This window comes from Cetorhinus maximus, chromosome 6 (assembly GCF_964194155.1).
Source record: "Cetorhinus maximus chromosome 6, sCetMax3.hap1.1, whole genome shotgun sequence".
In the NCBI taxonomy this organism is placed as follows: Eukaryota; Metazoa; Chordata; class Chondrichthyes; order Lamniformes; family Cetorhinidae; genus Cetorhinus; species Cetorhinus maximus.
Genome location: NC_135884.1, coordinates 81,110,983 through 81,128,295, shown reverse-complemented (window position 1 = coordinate 81,128,295; position 17,313 = coordinate 81,110,983).

The window sequence follows — 17,313 nt, the reverse complement described above, 5'->3', positions numbered from 1 at the left end:
GGGTGTGCTGTATTGTCAGAAAGGCAGTACTGTGGAAGTGCTGTATTGTCAGAGAGGCAGTACTTGAGGGAGTGCTGAACCTTCAGAAAGGCAGCACTGAGGGTGTGCTGTACTGTCAGAAAGGCAGCACTGAGGGAGTGCTGTACTGTGAGAGAGGCAGTACTGAGGAAGTGCTGCACTGTCAGAGAGGCAGCACTGATGGAGTGCTGCACTGTCAGGAGGCAGTACATAGGGAGTGCTATGCTGTCAGGAGGCAGTACTGAGGGTGCACTATATGTCAGGAGGCACTGCTGCGGGAGTGTTGCATTGTCAGAGAGGCCTTACTGAGGGAGTGCTGTACTGTCAGTGGGCAGTACTGAGGCAGTGCTATCCTGTCAGGAAGCCGTACTGAGGGAGTGATGTACTTTCTGGATGCAGTGTTCAGGGAGTGCTGCTCTTTGAGAGCACTGTAATGTCAGAGAGACAGTATTTAGGGAGGGCTGTACTGTCAGAGAGGCAGTACTGAGGATGTGATGTACTGTGAGAGAGGCAGTACTGAGGGAGTGCTGTACAGTAAGAGAGGCAGTAATGAGGGAGTGCTGTACTGTCAGAGAGGCAATACTGAGGGAGTTCTGTACTGTAAAAGAGGAAATATTGAGGAAGTGCTATACTGTCAGAGGTGCAGTACTGAGGGAGGGTTGTACTGTCAGAGAGACAGTACTTAAGAAGTGCTATACTGTCAGGAGGCAGTATTGAGGGAGTGCTGTACTGTGAGAGAGGCAGTACTGAGGGAGTGCTGTACTGTGAGAGAGGCAGTACTGAGGCAGTGCTGTACTGTCAGATAGGCAGTAACTAGGGAGTGCTGAACTGTCAAAGAGGCAGTACTGAGGAAGTGCTGTACTGTGTGAGAGAAAGTGTCAGAAATGCATTACTGAGGCAGTGTTGTATTGTCAGAGAGGCAGTACTGAGTGAGTGCTGGAATGTCAGGAGGCTGTACTTATGGAGTGCTATACTGGCAGAAGGCAGTAGTGCGGGGGAGCTGTACTGTCATAGAGGCAGTACTGAGGGAGTGCTGTACTGTCATAGAGGCAGTACTCAGGGAGTGCTGTACTGTCAGAGAGGCAGTACTGAGGGAGTGCTCTACTGTCAGAGAGGCATTACTGAGGGTGTGGTCTACTGACGGAGAGGCTTTACTGAGGGAGTGCTGTACACTGAGAGAGGTAGTACTGAGGAAGTGCTGCACTGTCAGAGAGGCAGTACTGAGGGAGTGCTCTACTGTCAGGAGGCAGTACTGAGGGAGTGCTGTACTTTCTGGAGACATTGATGAGGGAGCCCTGCATTCTGAGAGCGCTGTATTAGAGCGGCGACAATATGAGAGCGCTCTACTGTCAGAGAGGTAGGACTGATGGAACGCTGTACTGTCAGGAGGCAGTGCTGAGGGAGTGCTGCACTGTCAGAGAGGCAGTGCTGAGGGAGTGCTTCAGTCAGAGAGGCAGTGCTGAGGTTGTGCTGTACTGTCAGAGAGGCAGTACTGAGGGAGTGCTGCACTGTCAGAGAGGCAGTACTGAGGAAGTGATGCACTGTCAGAGAGGCAGTACTGAGGGAGTGCTCTACTGTCAGAGAGGCAGTACTGAGGGCGTGGTCTACTGACGGAGAGGCTTTACTGAGAGAGTGCTGTACACTGAGAGAGGCAGTACTGAGGAAGTGCTGCACTGTCAGAGAGGCAGTACTGAGGCAGAACTGTACTATCAGAGAGGCAGTACATTAGGGAGTGCTGCACTGTCAGAGATGGAGTACTGAGGAAGTGCTGTAATGTGAGAGAGGCAGTTATGAGGAAGTGCTGCACCGACAGTGAGGCAGTACTGAGGGTGTCCTGCAGTGTCAGAGAGGCAGTGCTCAGGGAGTGCTATACTGTCAGAGATGTAGAAATGAGGGAGTGCTGTACTGTGAGAGAGGCAGGACTGAGGAAAAAAATAAAAAACTACTGCGGATGCTGGAAATCCAAAACAAAAACAGAATTACCTGGAAAAACTCAGCAGGTCTGGCAGCATCGGCGGAGAAGAAAAAAGTGCTCGACTGCCAAGAGGCATTACTGATGAAGTGCTGTATTGTCAGAGAGCCAGTACTGAGGGAGTTCTGTACTGTCAGGCGGCAGTACTTAGGGATTGCTATTCTGTCACGAGGCAGTACTGAGGGAGCACTGTACTGTCAGGAGGCAGTGCAGAGGGAGCGCTGCACTGTGGGAGCACTTTATTCTCAGAGAGGCAGTACTGAGTGGGTGCTGTACTGTCAGAGAGGCAGAACTGAGGGCGTGCTGTACTGTGAGAGAGGCAGTAGTGAGGGAGTGCTGTACTTTGAGAGAGGCGGTACTGAGGACGTGCTGCACTGTCAGAGAGGGAGTGCTGAGGGACTGCTGCACTGTAACGAGGCAGTACTGAGGGAGCGCTGTATATTCAGAGAGGCAGTACTGTGCTGTCCTGTAAAAGAGGAAGTAATGAGGGAATGCTGTACTGTCAGAGAGGCTGTACTGAGGGAGCGCAGCACAGTCCCAAAGGGAGCACTGGAAGACCGCTGTACTGTCAGAGAGGCAGTACTGTGGTAGTGCTATACTGTCAGAGTTGGCGTACTGAGGGAGGGCTGTACTGTCTGAGAGGCAGTACTGAGGGTGTGCTGTACTGTCTGAGAGGCAGTACTGAGGGAGTGCTGCACTGTCAGGAGGCAGTATTTAGGAAGTACTATACTGTCAGGAGGCAGGACTGAGGGAGTGCTATACTGTGAGAGAGGCAGTACTGAGGAAGTGATGCACTGTCAGATAGGCGGTCCTGAGAGAGTGCTGTACTGTCAGAGAGGCAGTACTGAGGGAGTGCTCTACTGTGTGAGCGGAAGTATTGAGGAAGTGCTGTACAGTGAGAGAGGCAGTACTGAGGGAGATCTGTACTGTCAGAGAGGCAGTACTGAGGGAGAACTGTACTATCAGAGAGGCAGTACATTAGGGAGTGCTGCACTGTCAGAGATGGAGTACTAAGGTGGTGCTGTATTGTGAGAGAGGCAGTTATGAGGAAGTGCTGCACTGACAGTGAGGCAGTACTGAGGGTGTCCTGCACTGTCAGAGAGGCAGTGCTCAGGGAGTGCTATACTGTCGCGAGGCAGTACTTAGGGAGTGCTATGCTGTCAGGAGGCAGTACTGAGGGAGTGCTGTACTGTCAGAGAGGCAGTGCTGAGGAAGTGCTGTACTTTTATAAATGCAGTACTGAGGGAGTGCTCTACTGTCAGGAGGCAGTACTGAGGGAGTGCTCTCCTGACAGGAGGCAGTACTGAGGGCGTGCTCTACTGTCAGGAGGCAGTACTGAGGGAGTGCTGTACTTTCTGGAGACATTGATGAGGGAGCCCTGCATTCTGAGAGCGCTGTATTGTCAGAGCGGCGACAATATGAGAGCGCTCTACTGTCAGAGAGGTAGGACTGATGGAACGCTGTACTGTCAGGAGGCAGTGCTGAGGGAGTGCTGCACTGTCAGAGAGGCAGTGCTGAGGGAGTGCTTCAGTCAGAGAGGCAGTGCTGAGGTTGTGCTGTACTGTCAGAGAGGCAGTACTGAGGGAGTGCTGCACTATCAGAGAGGCTGTACTGAGTGTGTGCTGTACTATCAGAAACGAAGTACTGAGGTAGTGCTGCTCTGTCAGAGCGGCTGTCCTGAGGTCGTGCTGTACTGTCAAAGAGGCTGTATTGTGGGAGTGCTGCACTGTCAGAGCGGCAGTCCTGAGGGAGTGCCGCACTGTCAGAGAAGGCAGTTCTGAGGGATTGCTGTCCTGTCAGAGCAGCAGTACTGAGGTCGTGCTGCACTGTCAGAGAAGCAGTAGTGAGGGAGTGCTGCACTGTCAGAGAGGTAATACTGAGGGAGTGCTGTGCTGTCAGAGAGGTAGTATTGAGGGATTGGTGTACTGTCAGGAGGCTGTACTGAGGGAGTGCTGCACTGTCAGAGGGGCTGTACTGAGGGAGCACTGTACTGTCAGAGAGGCAGTACTCAGGGAGTGCTGCACTGTCAGATAGTCAGTAATGAGGGAGTGCTGCACTGTCAGAGAGGCAGTTCTTGGGGAGGGCTGTCTTGTCAGAGAGGCATTACTGAGGAAATGCTGCACTGTCAAAGATGCAGTATTGAAGGAGCAATGTGCTGTCCAGAGAGTTTTTGATCGGGACAGTGTAGAGGTAGCTTTACTCTCTAGCTAACCCCGTGCTGTACCTGCCCTGGGAGTGTTTGATGGGGACAGTCGAGGAAGCTTTGTTACTCTGTATCTGACCTGTCCTGATGGCGCAGCTTTAGGGCGTTTGATCCTTATGGTGCAGGTGCCTTAAAAAGTACAAAGACCCCTCATCATTTGAATTTCCCCTTATATTCCTGAAGATTTTGACTGATCTTTGGCTCCATTTACTAAGTGACCTGGACACACATCAGGGCAACGCCCCCCTCTGTCATTATCCATACTGGTACGGTTTTCCAGCCAGCGTCACTGATCGTTAGTGATGCACTTAACCAGGACAAACAAGGCACGGAAATACACGATGAATGGTAGGACCCTGGGAAGTACCGAGGATCAGAGGGACCTTGGTGTGCATGTCCACTGGTCCCTTAAGGCAGCAGGACAGGTAGGTAAGGTGGTTAAGAAGGCATATGGAATACTTGTCTCTATTAACCGAGGCAAAGTATATAAGAACAGGGTGGTTATGCTGGAACTGTATAATACGCTGGTTAGACCACAGCTAGAGTATTGCGTGCAGTTCTGGAATCCTCACTATAGGAAGGATGTGATTGCACTAGAGAGAGTGCATAGGAGATTTACCAGGATGTTGCCTGGGCTGGAGAGTTTTAGCTATGAGGAGAGACTCGATTGACTGGGGTTATTTTCCCTGGAGGAGAGGAGATTGAGGTGGGACATTGTTGAGGTGTATAAAATTATATGGGGCATAGATAGGGTAGACAGGAAGGAACTTTTCCCCTTGGTGGAGGGAGGGTGGTAGAGGCAGGAACCCCCATAACATTTAAGAAGTTTTTGGATGTGCACTTGCGATGCCATGGCATACAAGGCTATGGGTCTAATGCTGGAAAATGGGATTAGTATAGTTAGGTACTTGTTTGACTGGCGCAGGCTCGATGGGCCGAAGGGCCTTTTTATGTGCTGACCTCTATGACTCTATGACTACAATTATCTGCATCTTTGGCTGAATTTTAGATCCTGAGATTGGGAGCACACAGACCAAAATTGCCAAGGCTCTTTCGACAGTGCCCTCCAAATCTGTAACCTCTCCCACCTAGAAGGACAAAGGCAGCTTGTGGATGGGAACCCCACTGCCTGCAGGTTCCTCTTCAAGTCACACACCATCTTGACTTGGAACTATGCACGTGTTCTTTCATCATCACTGGATCAAGAGCCTGGAGCTGCCGATGTAAGGGCCTAGTGGGTGCTGCCTTCACCATACAGATTGCATGGTTTCAAGGAGAAGGCCCACAATCACCTTCACAAGGGCTGCTGCACTTCTATCATTACAACAGTCACTCAACTTCAAAGAATTACTTCACTAGCTGTGAGGTGCTTTGGAATATCCTGAGGTTGTGAAATGTTTTTTCATATAGATTAAGCAATCTTTCTTTCTGTTTTGATCTCCAGCTGCCTGCATACTTTACAGAAAACAAAAGATGCTCTGAAGATTTCACTTTGCGTTCAAGTAAACAGCAGGCTCACTGAACAAAGGAAGCAGGTTACCTTGATCCATGATTCCGGTCACACAGTAAATATGAATCCTATTGGAATATGATTGCTTTTGTCTTTAGTCAGTGTTATTCCAGGTGGGAGGGGCTGCTGGTTCAGCTCATTATGAACTGGGGGATGCAAGGTGATGGGGTATTGAGGGGATTATTGAAGAGGTTATTGGGGTGATTATTGAGGTGATTAATGAGTTGATTATTCAGTGATTATTGTGGCAATTATTGGGTGATGATTGAGATGGTTATTGAGGTGATTATTGAGGTGATTAAAGAAGCAATTACTGGGTGATTATTGAAGTGATTTTGAGGTGATTATTGCTGTAGTTATTGGGTGAATATTGAGATTATTGGTTGATTATTGAGGTGGTTATTGGTTGAATACTGAGGTGATTGATGGGGGGATTATTGGGTCATTATTGAGTAGATTATTGGGGTGATTATTGGGTGATTTTTGAGGTGATTATTGAGTGATCATTGGGTGATTGCTGAGGTGATTTTTGAGATAATTATTGGGGGGAATGTTGATTAATTATTGGGTGATTATTAAGGTGATTATTATGGTGATTATTGAAGCGATTATTGATGTGATTATTGGGTGAATATTGAGGTGATTATCAGATGATTATTGAAGTGATTATTGAGGTGATTAATGGGTGATTATTGGGTGGTTACTGGGTGACCATTGGCTCATTATTGAGTCGATTATTGAGGGGAGTATTGGAGTCATTTCTGAGGTGATTATTGAATTGGTTATTGGGTAATTATTGAGCTTATTACTGATGTGATAAATGGGTGATTATTTAGGTGGTTATTGAATGGTTATTGTGGTTATTAATGGGTGATTTTTGTGTGATTACACATGATTTTTGCATTATTATTCAGATGATTATTGTGCCATTATTCAGCTGATTGACGATTATTGGATGACTATTGAGTTGATTATTAGGTAATTATTGAGGTGGTTATTCAGGTGATTATTGGTACAATGTTGAGATGACTATTGAGGTGACTATCGAGGTGATTATTGGGATGGTTATTGGGTGATTATTAAGGTGCTATTGAGGTGATTATTGGGGTTTATTCGGGTGACTATTGGAGTGAATATTGGGTAATTATTGAGGTGATTAATGAGTCATTTCTGAGGTGATTATTGGGTCATTATTGAGGTAATTATTGACGTCATTATTGGGTGAATATTTAGGTGATATTCATGTGACTATTGAGTGATTATTGGGGGGATTATTGAAGTGATTATTATATGATCAATGAAGTAATTATTGGGGGATTATTGGGAGATTATTGAGGTGATTTTTGGGTGATTATTAGGTGATCACTGATGTGATTATTGGGTCATTGTTGAGATGATTACTGGGTCACTTTTGAGCAGATTATTGGGGTGATTATTGAGGTGAAAACTGGTGAATATTGAGCCGGTTATAGGGGAAATGTTTGGTTGATTATTGAGGTGATTATTGTGGTGAATATTGAGTGTGTTACTGAGGGACCATTAGGATCACTGTTGAGATGATTATTGAAGTGATTATTTAGGGAATTAGTGAGGTGATTATTGAGAGGATTATTGAGGTGATTATTGAGCTGACTTTTGGAGGGATTATTAGGTGATTGTTAAGGTGATTTTTGGGGTGATTATTGGGTCATTTTTAAGGTGATTATTAAGGCCATTATTGAGTGGACTATTGGGGTGATTACTTAGATGGTTATTGGTTGATTATTGTGGTGCTTAATGGGCCAAAGATTGAGGTGATTATTGGGCAATTACTGAGGCAATTATTGTGGTGATTATTGTAGTGATTATTGAGGGAATTATTGCGGGAACTAATGGTGTGATTATTGATGTGAATATTAGATTATTCAAGTGAATATTGCATGATTATTGGGGTGAATTTTAGGTGATCATTGGGCTGATTAATTGGGTGATTCTTGGGGTGAATATCATAGCGATTATTCAGGTGATTATTGAGGAGATTATTGGTGTGATTACTGAGATGATGATTAAGATGGTTATTAAAGTGATTATTGAGTGTTATTTTGGCTATTGTTAGGACGATTATAGGGAAATCGAGGTGATTATTGAAGTGCATATTGACGTGAGTATTTCAGTGAATATTGAGAAGTTGTGGTTATTGATTGGTTATTGGATTAATTATTGAGGTGATTGTTGTGATTATCGAGGTAACTATTGAGTGATTATTGGATTGATTATTGGTTATTATTGACATGATTGCTGAGCTGGTTATGGTGGTGATTAATGTGATTATTGGGGTGATTATTGGGGTGATTACTGGGCAGATTATTGCATGATTATTGGGGTGATTATTGGGGTGATTATTGGGGTGATTATGGGGGTGATTGTTGGGGTGATTATGGGGGTGATTGTTGGGGTGATTGTTGGGGGTGATTACTGGGGGTGATTACTGGGGTGATTATTGGGGTGATTATTGGGGTGACCACTGGTTGATTATTGAAACAATTATTGGGGTGAATATTGGGATGACCACTGGGTGATTATTGAAATGATTATTGGGGTGAATATTGGGGTGATTATTGGGGTGATTATTGGGGTGACCATTGGGTGATTATTGAGGTGATTTTTGGAATGATTATTGGGTGATTAATGGGGTTATTTCAGTTGCATGGGTAGAGGTAGAAATTTGTCTTGGATAGTGGAGCAGGGGAATCAGATCAGGCACCAATGATATGCATCTCCTGATATTTAATTGCACTACCTGTAATGGGACGGAATAGCAGGTGGTGGGTAAAACAGGCAGCTGATCCGCTATCGCTTGTTTCTGCCACCACTGGTGATAAATCTCTACCCTACAGTCATAGCAGTGAAGTCAGTGAACAATTACCCTGTTGACTGCGGCTCTACTTCCTGCTTTGCACCAGCTTATTACAGCAACACCTACAGCACAGAGAAGATCCTCTGAGAACACACAGCTAACTGAGACATACCTATCATGAAGGTCTAGGCTCCATCCTCCCTCAGCACTCATTCACTGGCTCAGCCAGAGATATGACTACTTACAGCTCTCTGCAGCTCCAGGTGGTCAAACCCAGCCAGGGTCCCAGTGGGCTGGCTGCCCTCTCAAGACTTCAGCATTGAGAAAAAGTAAAACGCTCAGCTGGATAACAGAGGCTGTGATGTATACACACACACACACACACACAATCACACACACACAGACACATAGAAACACACACACGCACGCAAACAAAAACGCACACATAGAAACACACAAACAAACAAACACACACGCATATAGAAACACACACACAGAGAAACATACACGCACACACAGAAACACACACAAGCACACAGAAACACAAAAACACACACACATATACACACATAGAAACACACACGCACACATAGAAACACACACACATAGAAACACACACACACATAGAAACACACACAGACACACACACAAACACACACGCACACACACAAGCGCACTCACGCGCACACATACGTGCACACACACAAACACAGACACACACGCACAAACACATTCACCCATACACACAGAGACACACACACACATACACTCACAAACACAGTTGCATACACACTCACCGACACACACACACTCACCCGACACACACACACTCATCGACACACACATGGACACACATACATACTCGCACACACGCATGGACACACAAACACACACGCACACACACGCACACACAGACACTCACATGCATATGCACACACCCACACAGCCACAGACACACAAACATAGGCGCACACACACACAGACACACACCCACACAGAGACACAGACACACACTGACACAGACATAGACACAGGCACACACACACACGCACACACACATACACAGACAATAACACACACACACATACGCACACACACAAATACCCACACATACAAACACCCACACACACACACACAAATACACACAGACACATCTGCACACCCGCCAACACACACCCGCCAACACACACACACAGACATACAAACAAGCGCACACACAGCCACATATATACACATACCTACAACTAGACGCACAATACAAACACACACACAGACAAAAGACTTATACAGACATAGAGACAACCACACACATAAATACACATGCAAACAGACACACATACACAAACACAGACACACAGGCAAACAGGCACACACAAAGGCCCACACAAACACATACATACACACACACATGCACAGACACAAACACGCACAGACACAAATACACAGGGTAACTCACCATCATATCACTCTAAACTCACACACTCACAAGGCCATCACACATTCACTGGCATCTCACTCACTGCCAGCTCAAGACACATCACCATTCACTCTCTCACACACATCCTCACATCTCCATCTGGCCTCATCTCCTATGGAGACTGCCTCCTCAGCCCTAACCATCTTGAGGCCACTTGCATAGATCAACGTGTGCCCCCACACACACCTAGGGATATCCTCCTGCCCCAGTACAGCTCTCACCCTGCAGCCTCTTCCCTTGCCTAAGACGACTTCTTCCCCTTCCCCCAACCTAGCCCTAGCCCTGCGGCTGTTGAAAAGTCACCCTCACCTTACGGCTGGTCTGCTAGGTAGAGACCTGACTGTGAGCTCCCTTAAGGTGATGCGGTGCTGTCTGTGAAGCCTGGAGCTGTGACTGCGAGTGCTGCCCATCGGGGCTTCTTCACCAGGAGGATCCTGTTGAAGGCGTGCGGCTTTCAAGCTACGGAGATCTTCACCCTGCACGACTCCCGCAAAGGCGGTTATTTTGACGTGACGTTCAAGCGGGTGGCAGACTGCGTCCGGCTCCTGAGGGTGTTCGAGGAGAAGAGAGACCTGCCGGAGATGAAGATCCTGACGGCGGAGCCGCACTTTTCTCTGCCGTTGCAACGGGAACGTGAGGTGATGGTGCATGTGTACAACCCCTTCGTCCCTGTCGCCGACGTGGTCACCTTCCTCACCAGGTACTTCGATAAGGTGGGGAGCGGCACCGAGATTCGAGACGACTTGGGGATCTGGACAGGCAAACGCCTGTTTAAGGTCACGCTAAAGACCGATGGTAAGGGAGCCATTTTCCACCCTCCCTCCAGTTTCGCCATCGGGGGAAACCGGGGCTACCTGGTCTACGCTGGGCAACCCAAGCATTGTCGCTCATGCGGCAAGGCTGGTCATGTGGCGGCCAACTGCAGCGCCTCCCTCTGCAAGACCTGCAAACAGGAAGGGCACCAGACAAAAGACTGCAAACAGGCCAAGTGCTGCAACCTGTGTGGCGAGGCAAGTCACCTCTACAGGACCTGCCCCAAACGCTGCCGTACTTATGCACAGGCAGCCAAAGCCGACCAGGGGGAAGCAGAAGAAATGTTCCGTGTCACTCCAACCACCAAGGCCCCCAGGGAGCTCAACGGGACAAAGGAGGACACAGAGAGAGACAAGGTGGAGAAAGAGATTGAGGCAACAGAGAGCCAATCAACAGCACTACCCCCTGAACCTCCCAGTCCTCAGGACAGCGAATCAATGGAGGAGGAGGCAGCAGTGGAAAAGCAGCAGGGGGAGTGGCGGACGGTGAAGAACAAGAAAAGTAAGAGGGAGCGAAGAAGAAGCAAAGGCGTTTCCCAGAGAAGCGGCAAGAGGCGTCTCCCATCCGACACGGATGACAAGGGCAGCAGCTCTTCGGATGATGAAGTGCCAGAGCGGCACCGACAGAAGAGGCGGCAAAGCTCCAGGGCGTTGGAGGACGAGACACCCGAGCTCCAGAAAATTGGAGACAACAAGGAGACCAGCGCACCCCAACTTTGCCTGCAACCTGAGGAGGCCAGTGCACCACAGCCCCTGGAATCTGGGAGCAGTGAGGCAATCATCGCACCCCAGCTCCAGGAAGCCGGGAACAGCAACACCCCAGAGGGGGTGAGTTTTGGAGAAGCTTCTCCAGCAAAGGTCATCTCAAAACCCGCTCTCTACGTGAACCTCCAGATGCCACTGGAGCAGAACACGGCCAAGGAGATCTACCTCAGCCCATCCAAAGTGAAGGAATTTGAGCTCACTACGGGTATGAAGGAGCAGACTAAAGGTCTGGGACTCTCAGAGACAGTGGGTTTGGTAGGAGAATAAATGCTTTAAAATGGGTTTAAAGATTGTATCCATAAATGTGCGTAGCATTAAATCTACTACGCGATGTGTTGCGACCTTGGACTACCTAGCCAAGGTCAAAGCTGACCTGTTGTTTCTGCAGGAGTGTGCGATACCGCACCTCAGCTCCTACAGGCAATGGTCACGATGGTGGTCCCACGGGCCATCGATCTGGTCGGGCGGAAACGACTCTCGTTCCTCCGGCCTGGGTATTCTGCTGCGGGGAGGCAACTTCACCGTCTCCGAGGTCAAGGAGGTGGTGGGCGGGCGACTCCTCGTAGCAGACGTAATGTACAAGAACGCTCCACTCCGGTTAATTAACGTGTATGGCCCGGCACAAGGGGCTGAGCGGCTGGAGGTTTTTCAGCAGCTCCCACTGCTGCTGGCGACCTCCAGGCCGGTCATTCTGGGCGGGGACTTCAACTGCATCATCGATGCGGCTGGACGATCCGGCAGGGCCGGAAGCAGATTGGACGCTACGTCCAGATCCCTGATGGAAACAGTTAAGGATGCCAAGCTGCACGACGTCTTCAGCAACCCTGCAGACGGAGCGCAGCGTAGATACACCTGGTCGCGGCCAGACGGGTCCATTCGTTCCAGGATAGACTTCCTGTTTGTGTCCCGTGCATTCACAGTCAGATCCACCGAGGTCAAGCCGGTGTTCTTCTCTGACCACTGCCTCCTACTGGCGGACTGCCACTTGGAGAAGGACCTGAGGGTGGGCAGGGGGGCATGGAAGCTAAATGTGCAACTGCTGACCCCAGAGAACATTGAGGAGCTCAAGAGGGATTACAAAGGTTGGAGAACCGTGAAACCCCTCTTTGAGTCCCTGACACACTGGTGGGAAGTGATCAAGGGAAGCATCAAGAGGTTTTTCATCCGCAAAGGCACCCAGAAAGCTAGAAAGGAACAGAGGGAAATGTCCCGACTCCAGAAAAAGATGCAGAATCTGCTCCGGCTGCAGTCGATGGGGGTCGATGTCAAGGAGGAGCTCCAAGAGGTGAAGGGCCAGCAAGCCTCGCACTTTGCCTCGGAGGCCTCCAAGATCATCTTCCGTTCCAGGGTCCGCTCCGTGGAGCAGGATGAGACGTGCTCACGTTTCTTCTTCCAAAAGGTACACAGAGAGCGCTCTGTGATCAGCAGCCTGAAGGAAGAAGACGGCTCAGTAAAGTCATCACGGTCCGACATTCTGAGGATCAGCAAATCCTTTTATGCCGGACTGTATGACGTGAAGCCCACGGACAGCACGGCCTCCCAGTCCTTCCTGTCCTCTATCACGGAGGTCTTAGACCACAGTACGCGGGAGAGCCTGGACAAACCGCTAACTCCTGATGAACTGACTAAGGCCCTCGAGTCCTTCGAGAAGAGTAAAACCCCCGGAAGCGACGGCTTGCCGGCGGAGTTGTATTCGGCTCTGTGGGACTTGATCGGCCCAGACCTGCTAGAAGTGTACGAGAGTATGCTCCTGGCCGGCAGCATGTCAGAATCCATGAGGAAAGGCATCATCACCCTCATCTACAAGCACAAGGGGGAAAGGGAGGAAATTAGAAATTGGCGACCCATTTCACTGTTGAATATGGACTATAAGATTCTGTCCAAGGTCATCGCCAATCGGGTCAAATCCGCTCTGGAATTGGTGATTCACCCTGACCAGACCTGCTCTGTGCCGGGCAGGAAGATCTCTGACAGCCTGGCGCTGCTCAGGGATACGATTGCCTATGTACAGGACAGGGGTGTGGATACCTGCCTCATCAGCTTGGATCAGGAGAAGGCCTTTGACAGAATATCGCACACCTACATGGGGGATGTGCTCTCCAAAATGGGCTTTGGGGAGGGAATTCGAAATTGGATCCAACTGCTCTACACTAACATCAGTAGCGCAGTCTCAATCAATGGGTGGGAAACAGATAGCTTTCCGATTAAATCTGGAGTCAGGCAGGGCTGTCCTCTCTCGCCTGTCCTTTTCGTGTGCTGCATAGAACCCTTTGCCGAGTCCATCAGGAAGGATCCGGGCATAAGAGGAGTGACGATCCCAGGCAGTGGAGGCACTCAGGTAAAAGCCTCCCTGTACATGGACGACGTCGCCGTCTTCTGCTCGGATCCGCTGTCGGTGCGCAGACTGATGCACATCTGCGACCAGTTCGAACTGGCCTCGGGAGCCAAGGTAAATCGTGGGAAGAGCGAGGCCATGTTCTTTGGGAACTGGGCTGACCGATCCTTTGTCCCCTTCACTGTCAGGGCTGACGGCCTGAAGGTGCTGGGGATATGGTTCGGAGGGACCGGGGCATGCGTTAGAAACTGGAAGGAGCGAGTGGCTATGGTGAAAAGAAAACTGGGCATGTGGGAGCGACGCTCCCTCTCCATTGCGGGTAAGAACCTGGTCATCAGGTGTGAGGTACTCTCGCTGTTGCTGTACGTGGCGCAGGTCTGGCCCATTCCAGACTCCTGCGCGATGGCGATCACTCGAGCCATCTTCCGCTTTATCTGGAGGTCGAAAATGGATCGTGTCCGCAGGGACGCGATGTGCAAGCCTCTAGATAAAGGGGGAAAAAACGTGCCCAACATCGCCCTCATACTGATGGCCACCTTTGTGTGTGGCTGCATCAAGCGGTGCGTAGACCCTCAGTACGCAAACACCAAGTGTCACTACGTGCTGAGGTTCTACCTGTCCCCGGTGTTGCGAAGGATGGGTCTGGCCACGCTGCCGCGGAACGCTCCAAGTAGTTGGACCGTGCCGTACCACCTGTCCCTGGTGGAAAAATTTATGCAGAAAAACACCTTTGACCACAAGTCCATCAGGCAGTGGTCAGCACGTAACGTCCTAGAGGCCCTGAGGGAAAAGGAGAGGGTGGACCCTGTGGGATGGTTCCCCGAGCAGACTGTCAAAGTCATTTGGCAGAACGCCTCATCGCCAGAACTTTCCAACAAGCACCAAGACGTAGCTTGGCTGGTGGTGAGAAAGGCCCTCCCCGTCAGATCCTTCCTACACGCCAGGAGGCTCACCCCCTCTGCACGTTGCCCTCGAGGTGGCTGTGGTGGGGAAGAGACCGTTGTTCACCTCCTTGTGGATTGTGCCTTTGCAAAGAAAGTCTGGAGAGAGATGCAGTGGTTGCTGTCGAGGTTCATCCCGAGCAGCTCTGTGACACAGGACTCTGTGCTCTACGGGCTGTTCCCAGGGACACACACCGAGACAAACATCAACTGCAGCTGGAGGATCATCAACTCGGTGAAAGAGGCGCTTTGGTCTGCCCGAAACTTGTTGGTCTTCCAGCACAAAGAGTTGTCCCCGACCGATTGTTGCGGACTGGCACAATCCAAAGTCCAGGACTACGTGCTGAGGGACGCACTAAAGCTTGGGGCAGCTGCCGCAAAGGCGCAATGGGGAAGGGTCGCTGTCTAAGACCTTTCTACCACAGCGCACCGAGAGACTGGGAACTGTTTAGAGCCCCTCGGGCTGTACAGATCAAAATGAAAGGCTGTAAATGATTGTAATATTGTTTGTACTGATGCACCTGGTGATACATTTTGTAAAAGTTTAACCTGGATTGTACCCTTGTAATGTTGTTTTTGAAATGGTTTTAAATGTGATTGAAGATATTTTATGAATAAAGTATATTTTTACAAAAAAAAAGTGCTGCCCAAAGCAAGGTAGGGAATCAAACCTCAAAGTCCCGAGTGAAGTGCAGCCCACCAGGCGCACGTTGCTTATGTACCTTAGCGAAAAACATCGGCATGCCGGATGATCCAATGTGGGGGGATGATTCCGGTGAGCAGGGCTTATACTGAGATACTAAAGTATTGAAATTAGGTTCCCAACGTGCGAACCACCACTGACGGGCAGAGCGGACAATCGCTAACTGGTTTCACAACAGTGTGAAACTGTTTTTGGCCATCACGCCATATTTTGCTCCCCCCGCCATAACACCCGATGCCAACAGGGCCAGAAAATTCTGGCCACAGCCTCACACGTGCACACAGATGCATGTACTCACATACACACAGTGATAATAGTCACACAGTGTCACACACACACACACACACACACACACACCATCACAGATACAGTCTCTCTATCTCACACACAAGAGACAAACATGTTTTTTCTCTCACTCACACACACACACACACACACTAAGGGCCAGGTTTCTGTGGAGTCTGGAGTGATGTGCAAGATCTGGATGTGGAAGACCAACTCCATTTCCTTGTTGGCAAGGTGAAGGGGGTGGGGCGTGATTCACACAAACTTAGCAGAGCCATTTGCATTTAGTGCTGAGTTCAAACAGACTCCAATTTGGGCTGTTCCAAAGGCCTTAGCCACAACGTGGGAATCAAAAATTGAAGGAGTAGATACAAAAGCTCTTGAAAGGCAGATAAGTTTTGCTTAAGTGTCATGGTCTGAAGTTCTTTTAAATCCCCAGCACTTTAAACTTGATAAAAAAAAACAAGGCTTAAGCTGTCAGTGAGAGGTTAAGAAAAATTCTTCTGGACTGCTTTGTTTGACAGGTCAGTTGGTGTAGGTTAGAAAAAAAAAACATGACTACCTGTTCTACAGTTTCAACTAAGCTCTTGGTTGACGTTTCCTAAGGGTTCTTATTATGTCATTACAAATATTTGGCTGAGTTTCAAAAGTTACAATTATCTCAGTGAGTTTACAGTTTGATTGATAGTTTAACAGGGCTAGTAAAGGATAAGCTGTCTTTGATATGGCAACTGAATAAAAGTGTGTTTGTTTTCATAACAGAGCAACCACTTGAGATTTAAAAGCTTCAAGTGGGTTTCATGAATGGTGTTTTCTTCACTATCAAGTGTGAATGAGGGAGAGCTGTATTAGATCATTAGAAGTTTAATATTTTAATCTCCACATGGCTCCTGATGTCTGCCCTTCATGGATACTGGGTGAGTGGCTATGGAGGTGGCAGTGCATAGGGTGGGAGATATAAGTGACATGGAGGTGGCATGGGGCTGTGAGTGAGCATCAGGGTGCTGTGGGGAGCATGAGTTGGCATTGAGGTGATATGGGTTATGGGGGGCATGAATGGTGGGTAGAGGGTGAGGTGATATGAGGGGGCAGGGCTAGAGGGCCTAACAACTTCAAAAACTGGGACAAAGTCCCAAAAAAAGTTGCAACACTCTGCCGTGGCACTGGACCACCTCTGTGGCCATCTACAATGTGCTTCCAGGGTCAGCAGCCCGACTCTATCCCTCACCCGCCTCCCTGGACAGAAAATTGGGTCTAACTGGACCCGTTATACTGAGGAAATTTCCCAACTCGAGCTGACCACTGCCGTAGCCAAAATCCAGCTCTAGTTCACTCAAAGACATACTGTCAGCCGGACACAGAGTCTCACACACAGACAATCACACACACACACACTCTCAGACACACACACATACACACAGACAGACACACACACACGCACGCACACACTCACAGA